Raw genomic sequence first — 12,673 nt, 5'->3', positions numbered from 1 at the left:
CTGAGTTGCTTGGGCACTCCGGAGATTACTGTAATCTCTGTTTGTCGAGATTAGACCTCCAAGGACTTGAAAAATGTATCTGAGACTTCTAAAGCACTACTCGGGAGGTCTAGATGAGTCGCGTGATTTATTCTGACGATTCCACGCTGAGCCTTGAGAAGGCTAGCATGGTGTAGGGTAGACACCCGGCGTCAAGTTTCCGTAAAAAGGACCTCCGGATATGCATTTCCACTGAAAATGGCCACTTCTTTTCCTCGGAGGTTACTCGGGAAACTGAAAAGGGTTTTGCTGTCTGTTTTGCCCAATTGTGAATGTCCGCTAGAGTTTTCAGGGCAATGCGGTATGAACTTCGTTTGCCGTAATTCCATCAGATCAGTCTCCGACTATGCTCTTCTGAAGAGGGGTATGCTTGTTTTGCCGCTCGGAAATCATTTGAAGTGTCCGTGTGACTTCCAAGAGACAATCTGAAGCATTGTGCATGCTCTGTGTGCTGGTGGAGCATGGCCGAATATGACATTTGGAATTACCTTTTCTCCAAGAAACCGGCATTTTTGGACTTCCACTGAAACGTTGTCTGTATACAGAAAGTTGTTCTGTATAGAGCAGATGATTTGCAAAATGCCTTTGGGGACACTTTTCATCTGTTTGGCATTGAAGTGAATTTTTGAAGTCCAATATTGGTTATCTTCCGACGATCGAGCGAACTATCAGAAAATAGTACCATCCGTGTGATATACTGAAAATGCCGGTTTTGGACATTGTTGAGCTCTCTGGTCGCTCTGTTGCCTTTTGGTGACCCCTAGAGTCCTTCTGTCAGGTGTATGTGTCATTTGCCCGATTTCGCCGACTTGAGGATGAATAGTGATTTTCCGCTCTGTTGAGCCGTTTTTCTGTACTCTGCTCAAGTCATAGCTTGTATGCTGTCAATGAGCTTCATTTGCTGGATGGACCAAAATGGGGTGTTGATAGCTTGCCCCTCTTTGGCTGGATGCTCGGATGGGGTGTTCTTAACATATTAAGCAGTTCAGGCAATGGTTTATTGTAGTCATTCATATTATAGCTCATGATGAACTGACTATAATTGCTGGGCAGCGACTGTAGGACTAAATTTGTGGCCAACTCTTGACCTAGAGGAAATCCCAGTCGTCCCAGAGCCTCGACGTACCCAATCATCTTGAGTACATGAAGACCCACCGGGCTACCCTCAGTCAACCTTGCCTGAAAAAGTGCTTTAGAGATCTCGAATCTCTCATGTCGGGCCTGCTCTTGATAGAGCTGCCTGAGATGCACGATCATATAGTACGCTCTCATGTTCTCGTGTTGCTTCTGAAGCTCCGAGTCCATGGTGACTAACATGAGACATCCGACGTTCACGGCATCATCATGATGCTTACTATAAGCATCTTTCTCAGCTTGGCGGGCGTCATCAGGTGGTGGAGCAGGAAGAGGTTGCTCCAAGACATATAACTTTTTCTCCTGAGTGAGAACAATTCTCAAGTTTCGATACCAACCTAGGAAATTATTCCTTGACAGTTTGTCCTTCTCAAGAACTGATCACAAACAGAAAGTACTAGAAGTGCTCCCTACCATGGTAACTACCACAAAAATATGCAAAATAAGTATTATGACACAACAATATTTAATGAGGACTTTATTAAATATTGCTCCCACTATTTATATCAAATCAATGACCCTCAACATTGATTCGGAGAATATCATTCTCATAGTAGTTCAAGATCCATATCTCACCAAGTTCTGAGTCAGCGAGGGCTGATTCACCTAGAACTGACTATTTAGGTAGGGAACTCACTTTCCCAATTGCATCACATGCAACTCTTGACTAGTTGGGTGAATAACTCCTTATTCAAATCTATCTTGTAGATCGATGCCCAACTACATGCCTCTGAACTCCTAATCCTATTAGGCTTGCTCAGTTAAGTCCGACCCACTAGTAAGCACCACGTCTTACTAGGATAGATGAGGGCATCCTGCGAGGGCAAGGTCTATACACTCATCAATCTTGGTCTTGACGAGCGTTACACTGCGAAAGGACATGGACTTAATATTTTGAGGGATTTTATTAACATTTAATCGATCTCACCATACACTATTATATAACCATTACATAATAGTTCACACGTATAACTTTTATACTAACACAACTAGGACCTATTCCATGTCTAACAGTCATGCACCGCAAATATCAAACATAATCACACCAGTACCAAGCATAAAATCATATTTTATGCTATTATCTACTCAGATTTTAACTAACTAGGCTCTGATATCAATTGCTAGTTTCACAGGGCCAATGGAAGCGAAAAAGGAACAAAAATTCAAAATTTCATACCCGTGAAACTAATTCCAAGACCTACTAGAAGAATAAGAGTAAATAAAAGCGTACATGGAATATTTAAAATTGTCAACCGAGCGTCCCACGCGTGACGCCTCTACCGGTATCCACACCGACTTTGTCGACGAGTCTTCGAGATCGGCGGTACTAGCGGCCAATACTCAAAGGAAACACCGATGCAACACCCAAAATTTATTAGACTAGTAAGATTAATTCAAATTGAACAATTCAACTTGTATGTATATGCTTATGCATACATATATATCACATATATATGTATATATATAGCACACGTATATATCCATGTACATATACATGCACACATATATATAAGCATCAGGAGGAAGACTTTCAAGTCCCCTGACCGATGTGGGGCAAGGGGAATTAAGAATCCCAAATTGCCATGTGTCCTCACATGAATCGTGCATCAATTGGATTCATTTAATCTAATCAATCGAGTCTAATTAATCGAGAATTTTAATCTCATTAAATATCCGATTGATCGATCGCACCATAAATCATCTAATTTCTATTAGATTTTACTATTTCAAAATATCTCGTCAACTTAGTCGTAGTGTGTGACCCTGTAGGTTCCCAATTACGTTGACAGTAATACCGAAATCTCTATTTCAATATTACAAACAATGAGCGGCATGTAGCAATGCATCACTGTAACTCAAGTAATTAGAAAAGTCAATTTCTCGACGAACCTTATGACCTACGTTACCGTGTAATATAATCCATTTGTCCTCTATATCTCTATTGAGCCCAAGGCATGGTCGATGACATCCTTGTATGGCTCAATATCTCTCTTTCTTGGTTTATCGGGTAAGTCTATCAGAACAAATGAGTTCGATATCGCTATATCGACTCATTTGGGTATGCATACACTTTTAGACTTAACCACCAAGTGGCCATGAGATATCGCTCCCGTTTCGTAGGAGGGACAAATCCTATCTTGGTCACTCACATTCCTCTACATGCTCTGTGATATACCCAGTAACTGTCTTTATAACCAGCCTGTTGCGGTGGCGTTTGACAGTATCAAAGTATATGACATTACATGTAGGAATCCATGGTGACCTCAAGTCAAAGGACCATTACACTATAGTCACTTTGAGATATGCTAATGATAGTCACGTAACAACCCATGTAGCAATCTCATGGCGGGTCAGTTCAATACACATTACTCTTAATGTATACATGTAGTGTGACTTGATATCTTTATATCCATGACCTGTGAGACTTGGTCATCAATCAACACCGACACCAGTCTAACCGTATTATCGTTGTCCTAATTAACGATAATACTTTGACTAGGGACATTTAGGGATAATGGTCGGTAATTATAGGATCTCATAATCAAGTCACACTTGATGCCTATTGAACCTACTATTCCAAGGACATTATTGTGTAAAATCATATTTAGCGCAATCTATACAATAACTGAAATGCCTCGTAATATAATGAAATACATGTCATATTACAGAACTGATGATAGATTGCCTCTAGGGCATACACCAATTCCTAATAAAAACTCGGAAACTAAAAGTCCTTACTTCTTTAAGGGTTTAAGGAGATTATACCTGCTGTGGGAAAGGTTGAAACAAATTGAGAATAGGCTGGAGGCACGCGGGACAACACAATACAGTGCTGAACGGAGGTGGAATCGCAAGGGAGTTCTTGAGTCCTATTGAGTGGATGTGGAGTTGCGACTGGTCAAGGGATTCCCGGGGGCTCCCGACCTACAAAACAAGGTAAAAGACAGAGGGAAAGAGATGGAGGAAAGGCCCTCCCCCTTTGCTGGAGTCGGCTGACTCGAGAAGTGCAAGGACATCCACGGGTGGCCTGGCTGGAAGGGTGAGTCAGGGTTGTTATCGTAGCTATGTTCGGTGGTTCATGGCTTCTAAAAGGCCCCTGGTGAGGGCTAGAGTTGGCGCTTGGGTTGCAGTGAAGCAAGTTGACACGCATAGAGGAGGAACTCGAGAGAGATAGAGAGAAACCCAAGAGGAGCGGAGAGTTTTGGAGGTGGCTATGCTCGGTTGAGTGGTTCTCGGATCGTGACCTCCTTGTCACAAGAGAGAATGATGGTTGCGGGTGGCTCTTCATTATGGTGGGCACGACTCATCAAAGTCATGGAGGAAGGAAACTCATCGAAAAATCGAAAAAACTCGAAGGAGGCGCCACTGACCAGAGCTGGTGCGGGTTGATGGAAAATGGTAAAATGGATGTCACCAATAGACTCGGGGGATCGAATACATGTGGGATATGTGGTTTGTTTGAAGTTTGGGACGGGTCGGGAAGCGGTCGTCGAAAACCGGGTGGTTTCTCGGTAAAGTGTGGCCGGTTTTGGCCTTGGAATGGGGCTACTAAATTTTCGGAGTTAAGAGGAAGGAAAAAATGTTGAGAGAGTGTGAGGGAACTTGTGACTTAGAGAGAGAGTGAGTTGTAGAGAGTAGTAGAGTTTGTCTTGCAATTTTCTTTTGTATGTGTGTTAAGATTGCAAATGAAATGAAATTAGGGGTGATTGGGAGGGGGTTGGCCGCCAAAATCAAGAGGATAAGAGGAAGGCAAGATCCACATTTCATGGAGAAAGGAGAAGGGATGGATGTGGAGGGATCCTTTGGTGGTCTTGATATGGGGTAAGCTCCCTTAAATCGGGGAAAAATAAAGAAGAAGGCATAGGGGTGGCCGGCCATGGGCAAAGGGAGTAGGGGAAGCTCGGGTCTCGTTCAGTTGAGCGTTTGAATTTTTTGACCCGAATGGGTGGCACATTGTCATATCGGCGAGGAGAAGATTTCTTTGAGCCTAATATCGACATGTTTTGCTTAGACTGATGACTTGAGGGCCCGGAGGCTCGGGATTCGCTTTTGCTCGATTCAGGTAATCTTAGCAAAGTTAACTGTTTATGTCGATTGTGTGTCTGTATTCTGCGCTGGTCGTTTTGACATGCTTTGTCGACGAGGCGAAACAGTTGACTCCGTGGCTTTGCCACAAATGGCAAATCGGAGACAACCCGCGGACTTGCAGTTGGACTTCTCTCACTATTTTCTCAAGTGTCTCGAGGTGTCCAGAACTAGCTGTGTTTTCCATTTACCGAAAACGAATCCCGAAGTTTGTCGAACAACGTTTAAGACCCTTCTGGAGCTTCTAGGAAAGCCTGAATGATTTGTGCAGTCCAAACTAAAATGTTCTCCCTGACCCTTGGGGTCACTGAGACTAGCCGAACCTGACATCGGGTATTAACATTTCGCTGAAAAAGCCACCGACTAGAGAATCTCGTTGAAAGGGCCCTTTTTTTCTATTCAAGAGTCACTCGTGAAGCGAAGATGGTTTCCGGAGAATAGCCTGAAATGGGCTCCATGGTCTTTCGAACCCTTGGGTCTAGCTAGGCCTGTCCTTAAGCATCCATAGTTCACCTGACGAGTCGGTAACTCGGGTGCCTTGCTGGAAAGGCTGTATGTGATTACTTGGGTGTGCCCCAACTCAAGGAGATGATCCACGAAGTGTGCTCGGAGGTGTTCTTCATCATTTTGGCCCCGTGAAGGATTTTTAGAACTCCATATTGGATACCTTTTGATAGTTCGGTGAGCCGGTGGTGAGTTGTGCTACTGAGTCAGCTTGTGTTGGCCCGAGATCGCGGTTGTTTGAACTCTTCAATTGCCCTATGGGATCTGTGGGAAAACCCTAGGGTCTTCTTTATCGCTATGCTCCAAGGTTGTCTGGCTGATATTACTAACCCGGCTATGAATAGTAAATTGTGGCTTGTCGGGCCATCTTCTATTAGAGTTCTAGGAGTCGTTGCCGGGTGTCATGTTGATGTCCCCTCCTATAGTCGGTGAACTAAAACGGAGTGCTGACACTCATGATAATGTTTTTCTTTAATTTGATGGAATGGGCATTTCTTCAAAAAAAAAATATAAGTAATAGTCATTCCCTTGTTTCACCTCCTTTTTTTTTGAAGCATCATATATTTTCTATAAATTTCATGTAGAAAATATATATATATATATATATAATGATATCTTGGTAATAAGACCAACGTTATAATTGTATTTTTTATATTGTCGTGTAATTTGACAAAATCACAGTTTTTTTTCTAACATTTTATATCATTTTATAAAATGTATTTTATTTTATTCTCGCATATCAAAGTGGACCTTCATTTAGACAAGAGCGCCGGGCATACCACTAGATTACATTTCTTTTTTATCCACCACCTTTAAGCTCTAAAACAATATATTTGATGCCTTTACTGAGGTCATGGAAGCATAAAAGAAAAATTACTTTGATTTCAAAGAATTTGACCCAAAATAGAGCATGTGCTCTCTCATAAGGATCACTAGGCAACAAAGGATATTGTGGCCACTCCTCATCTAGGTATTCCAAGATGACCATGGATTCGCAGATCGATCGTCCACCATGCACAAGCGCTGGAATTATCTTGTATACTGAGTTATATTGTAAAAGCTGGGGACTCATTGAACGGATATTCATTGATGTACTCAAAGGGAATGCCCTTGACTTGAGCTTCAATGTCCATATTACCCCGTAAGTGAACGGACTCGGCCACAGTCCATATAACTTCACATCTTCTCCCATTTCTTTTTAGACTAATAGATTCTCAGCTCTTTAATTAGGTTATTACGTGAGGAGAGTAGTTTATAGAGTTAATTGAGTTCATGTTTGCTTGGACAAGAAGCCGGAGGCTTGAATTTTGTCATTTGTTTATATTCTTTAGGTGTGTGATTTTGAGTAATTCATAGAGTTAATAGAGTCCATATTTGCTTGGACAAGAAGTCGGCAGGCTTGACCTTTGTCATTTGTTTATTCTCTATGTACGGACCCGAATGTGAACTCTCGTCGGGGCCCGCATACTCGCTTTTGGATCGAGCGGCTTGGGCATGGGACGCGTGACAGATACGCGTGAGAAGGAGTTGACACTTATCATTTTACGACTCGAAGGTCAAGAGCGGATAAGTTACCCGGGTCTAGGGGTATGGAACACCTAGTTGTTGTTAAGGCATTGATCTGTGCGAAACCGGAAAGTCCGAGTTCGGGGTTCATGTTACGTGCGGGCCTATATCCCGCACGCCCTTTTGGTACTCTGGTTTGCTAGGCTTGCATGTTTTATTATTTACCGCTTGAATTAAGTTGCGCTCGGCTCGCACGTTTTGACACCGGAGATTTGGTGAATTAAACGATGTCGGTGGAGAAGCCGAGAGAGAAGTAAACCCGTGTGTCGGGGAATTGGTTCACAATCTCACGTTACAGTTCATCGAACCCTGGAGGTTGAATCCCTGCGTGAACCAAAATCGCGAGTTCCTGGATTTACTTTCCTTTGGGCAAGCATTAGACTGATTCGATTAATTCGACTCTCGGACCGTTCGCTTACCGACTGTAATTCTTACAGAATGAATGTACAAAATAAAAATCCTTACAATACTCTCGAAAACAATAAATACAAATCACAAATGGCTGAATTCCAATCGACTCGCGTTCAGTTATTATTCCACTCTAACTCACCGTGAGTTTAGGGAAACACCGAAAAACTGAAATTCAATGCACGCTCTCACTGAATCGGGCGTTGGACCCTGTGAGTGTTGATTAGGGCATTGGACCCTTTGATCGATGATTAGGGCGTTGAACCCTAATATTATTCGGCCTAGGGATCAGACTCGACCCGCATGGCAAACAGGTGTGGAAAGATAACAAGTAACAGGTAAATAACAGACAATGTGTTTGTATTCACCGAATGTACGTGGATTAGCAAGTTTATTAACCCAGGGGTGTTTTTTCAAGCAAATGTCATATGCGAAGCAAAGAATCATGAAAACTTGACAAAGAGAGTCAACTCTCGTGCGTGTGAATTGTTTTATAGTGATTCGGTGTTGTGACACCGAATTACCACTAAATTGATCTAAACTTGTATTTTGACTCTAGATTTGGAACCTAGAGTTCCACCTAACCATTTTCTAGCATTTTGTTAAGTCGAGTGAAATGATTAGTCAGGTAATTGTATTTTCGATACAGAATACCCGACTAGCACCCTAAACGATGCTAAGATGACGTCAAATCACAAAGTGATGTTCTTGCCCTAGATTTGAAAATTTGTTTTCAGAAAGGGAAACAACACAATATTGATTTGAAAGTATGAGGGTTTTGAAAAGGGCATTAACACCGTTTTGTAATTCGTCGATGCGAGTTACAAATTAATGTCAAGTTTGTGCAAAGTTGTTTAAATTGAATGAATTAATCGTGTGAGCGTCCCGATTACCCGTTCGTGAAATTAATGCTCAAGGTTGTTGCCGAATGCATTAGTCGTGAAAATGATTCGCGATTCGACGACCGAGTCGGTTTCATAAGGATCGAGGATAATTTGATTAAATAACCAAAAATACCCTCATAACCGAATGAACCCAAATAAGTCATCGATATTCGAATCCATGCATGTTTTGTTTTGAAAATACATTTTTATGCGATATTGCGACGATAATATAAATTGCAAGTTACACAAAAGCCGAGAATGGACTTAAAACGGGAAGAGGAAACCTCGTGCAACCCGATTAAGCCCATGAGGCTCTCGGCCACTACTCCTTGGAGAGAGAGCCAAGAGGTCCCATGGCCCGAATAGGGTTCCACGAGTTTTCCCTGTCTCATTTCGAATCATTTCTCGCATGCTCAAGCGACAAACACGATAAATGACACAATTAAATTAAAATCGGTATTGCCATGATTTGAATAATGCATTCGAGCATGCAAATATGCACAAACATATTATTTAAGGAATTGATAAAAAAAATACCGACTTCATGAACGTAAGAAAACACGAGAAAACTCGGGAATCGAGCTTGGATCGGGCTAAGAAGGCCGATCTTAACCCGAGGAAAGCAAGCCAAGCCTCGGTCACCTCTTCTTGAGGCAAACCCGAGAGCTCTTTTGCTTGTTTCGGGTCGGGATGGTCTTCCGAGTGACGATCCAAACGTTTTCCGACATGCTAACATGTTATATGATGACGAACATGCATAATATAACGTGAAAACGCATAAAAATTAAATCTTGCATATGGAATATATCATATACGCCATATCACTCCATAGCCATACAAAAAATATAAAAGGCCCTAACTCCTCTACGTCGAGAGTGATTTACCTAGCCTCGGGATACGAGGAAAGAGTCGGGGAAGTGTTCGAGAGTCGGGTGACTCGGTTGGACGCTTGGAAGAGTGCACAGGTGCAAAGGATGCACGTTCGGGCAAGGATGCGCGCGCGGGAGGCGAGGGAGGCGCGTGGGAGCACACGGCTGGCAGGCGTGCGCGGGTACTGTTCACCCGAGAGCACGGTCTTCACCCAAAATCAAGAAATCAACCTGAAATGATGAGCAAATGACTTCAAACCAAAAATCTAAGTTCATAAATGAACACCTTGGGTCCAAAACATGTGGTCCATGGAGTTTGACAATTTTTGAACTTAAGTCGGGATGATGAACATCGGCTTCCGACTTAAGAAACTCAAAGCTTTCTTCGGGTTTTCTTCGGTTTTTCTCTCTTGGTTTTGAAGTGTTGAAGCTTACTGGTTTTGGCTATGGAGTTGAGAGCTTTTCTTGAGGGAAAAAGCTTGGAGAGAGTGTGCAAGAGGAGAAGTGATTATCTTAATCACTTTTGGGCAATTTATAGGCAAAGCTAATGACACAATTAGCAAAAGCAAGTGCTCTTAACGCCCACGCTTAGCAAATTTCGGCCAACTAATGAGGATGAGGATGAATGTGAGCCAAGTATTCTTCATGTGGAAGTGCCAAGAAGCATTAATGAGCATTGATGAAACTTGAGTGTTGTCTTCAACCTCTCCAAGATATTTTGGCTAAGAGAGGGCAAGTTGGCAAGTTGGCTTCTTGCATTGAAGAAGAAGAAGCCGAAATTTCTAAGGCATTGAGGAGAAACCGGGAGAAAGCTCGGGTCTCGATTGATCGCGCATTCGAAACTCGTGGTTCGAATTGAACGTCAAATTGTCGATATACGTGAGGAAACGGATTTAATGAGCCCAAGATTGGCATTTTTCGTGGAAAATTGCCAAATGTCTGTATGAGCCTCGGAAGCCGGTTTTGCTCCTTTTAAGCATTCAGAGCGAGGTTACCCACTTCTAACAGCATAGCTTGCATCTGCATCCCACGTAGATCATTTTGACATAAATTGTCAAATTACGTGGACACTTGACCCTTAAGCCGGTAATGCCAATATGGAGCCGGAGATGTCCTAGGAGGCCGAAACTGGATTTTCTCAGATTGCTTTCTGAGTTGTTTGGGCGATCCGAAGATCACTGTGATATCTGTTTGTCGAGATTGGGCCTCTAAGGACATGAAAAGTGCATCTGAGACCCTTAAAGCACTGCTCGGGGGGTCTAGATGAGTTGTGTGATTCATTCTGACGATTCCACATTGAGCCTTGAGAAGGCTAGCACTGTGTAGGGTAGACATCCGGCGTCAAGTTTCCGTAAAAAGGACCTCCGGATATGCATTTCCACTGAAAATGGCCATTTCTGCTCCTCGGAGGTTACTCGGGAAACTGAAAAAGGTTTTGCTGTCTGATTTGCCCAATTGTGTCTGTCTGCTAGAGTTTTCTGGCAATGCAGTATGAACTTCGTTTGTCGTAATTTCGTCAGACCAGTCTCCGGTTATGCATTTCCGAAAAGGGGCATACCCGTTTTGTCACTCGGAAGTCATTTGAAGTGTCTGTGTGGCTTCCAAGAGACAATCTGAACCATTGCTCATGTTCTGTATGCTTGTGGGGCATGGCCGTATCTGACATTTGGAATTAACTTTTTTCTAGTAAACCGACATTTTTGGACTTCCACTGAAAAGTTGTCTGTATACAGAAAGTTGTTCTGTATAGAGCAGATGATTTGCAAAATGCTTTTGAAGACACTTTTCATATGTTTGGCACTGATGTGGATTTTTGAAGTCCATTATTGACTATCTTCCGACGATCGAGCGAACTATCGGAAAATAAGCTTGTTCGTGTGATATACTGAAAATGCCGGTTTTGAATGTTGTTGAGCTCTCTAGTCATTCTGTTGCCTTTTGGTGACCCTTGGAGTCTTTATGTTGCTTGCGCATGTCATCCACTTGATTTGGCTAACTTGAGGATGAATAGTGATTTCTTGCTCTGTCGAGCCTTTTCTGTATTCTTGCTCAAGACATAGTTTGGACCAATGCTGATAATGTTGTTTGAGTTGGTGAGCCAAAATAGGGTGCTGACAGCTTGCCCTTTTTTGGCTGGATGCTCGGATAGAGGATTCGGCCAAAGATTTGAAGAAGAACCCCATTTTGGTCACCGGCAATTACCATGGCACCTCCAATGGCCATTTCCTCTCCTCGTATTTGGAATGTGTTGGGAAGAATGAAGTTGAAGCTTGGAGTCATGCAAGGCGTAGGTGAAAGGATGACAGTCGGGATGATCTCGGCTGTCCAAGTAGTAGTCTGATGGACAAGCAATACCGAGATGATCTCGGATATGCCGGATGTGAAAAGACAACAGTCGAGATGATCCCGGCTGTCAAAGTAGTAAACTGATAAACAAGCAATACCGAGATGATCTCGGATATGCCGGATGTGAAAAGACAACAGTCGAGATGATCCCGGCTGTCAAAGTAGTAAACTGATAGACAAGCAATACCGAGATGATCTCGGATATGCCAGATGTGAAAAGACAACAGTCGAGATGATCCCGGCTGTCAAAGTAGTAAATTGATAGACAAGCAATACCGAGATGATCTCGGATATGTCGAATGTGAAAAGACAACAATCGAGATGATCCCGGCTGTCAAAGTGGTAAACTGATAGGCAAGCAATACCGAGATATGTATCAGCGTAAAGGTAAAGTGTGGATGATCCCCGTGTGCGCAGGAAGCGCAGGTTGTGCTAAGTACGAGGCTAGGCAACTGTTGTGCTAGGTTTGAACTGTGCTCTAGTTGCGCAGGAAGGGCAATCGGTAGAGCAGTTGTCATGCTAGACACATGTTGTGCTTGGAGTGAGCAAAGTGCAGGATGAAAGCAGAAAGCGCAGGAAGCGCGGGATGACCCTATGTTGCGCAGGAAGCGCGGGATGACCCTATGTTTGCGCAGGAAGCGCAGGATGACCCTAGGTTGCGCAGGAAGCGCGGGATGACCCTATGTTGCGCAGGAAGCGCGGGATGACCTTATGTTGCGCAGGAAGCGCGGGATGAACCTATGTAGCGCAGGAAGTGCAGGATGACCCTCATCCCTATGTAGCACAGGAAGCGCGGGATGACCCTATGTTTGCGCAGGAAGCGCGGGATGACCCTAG

Source organism: Punica granatum, chromosome 5 (genome assembly GCF_007655135.1).
Source record: "Punica granatum isolate Tunisia-2019 chromosome 5, ASM765513v2, whole genome shotgun sequence".
Taxonomy (NCBI): Eukaryota; Viridiplantae; Streptophyta; class Magnoliopsida; order Myrtales; family Lythraceae; genus Punica; species Punica granatum.
Note: the sequence above shows the minus strand (reverse complement) of the source record.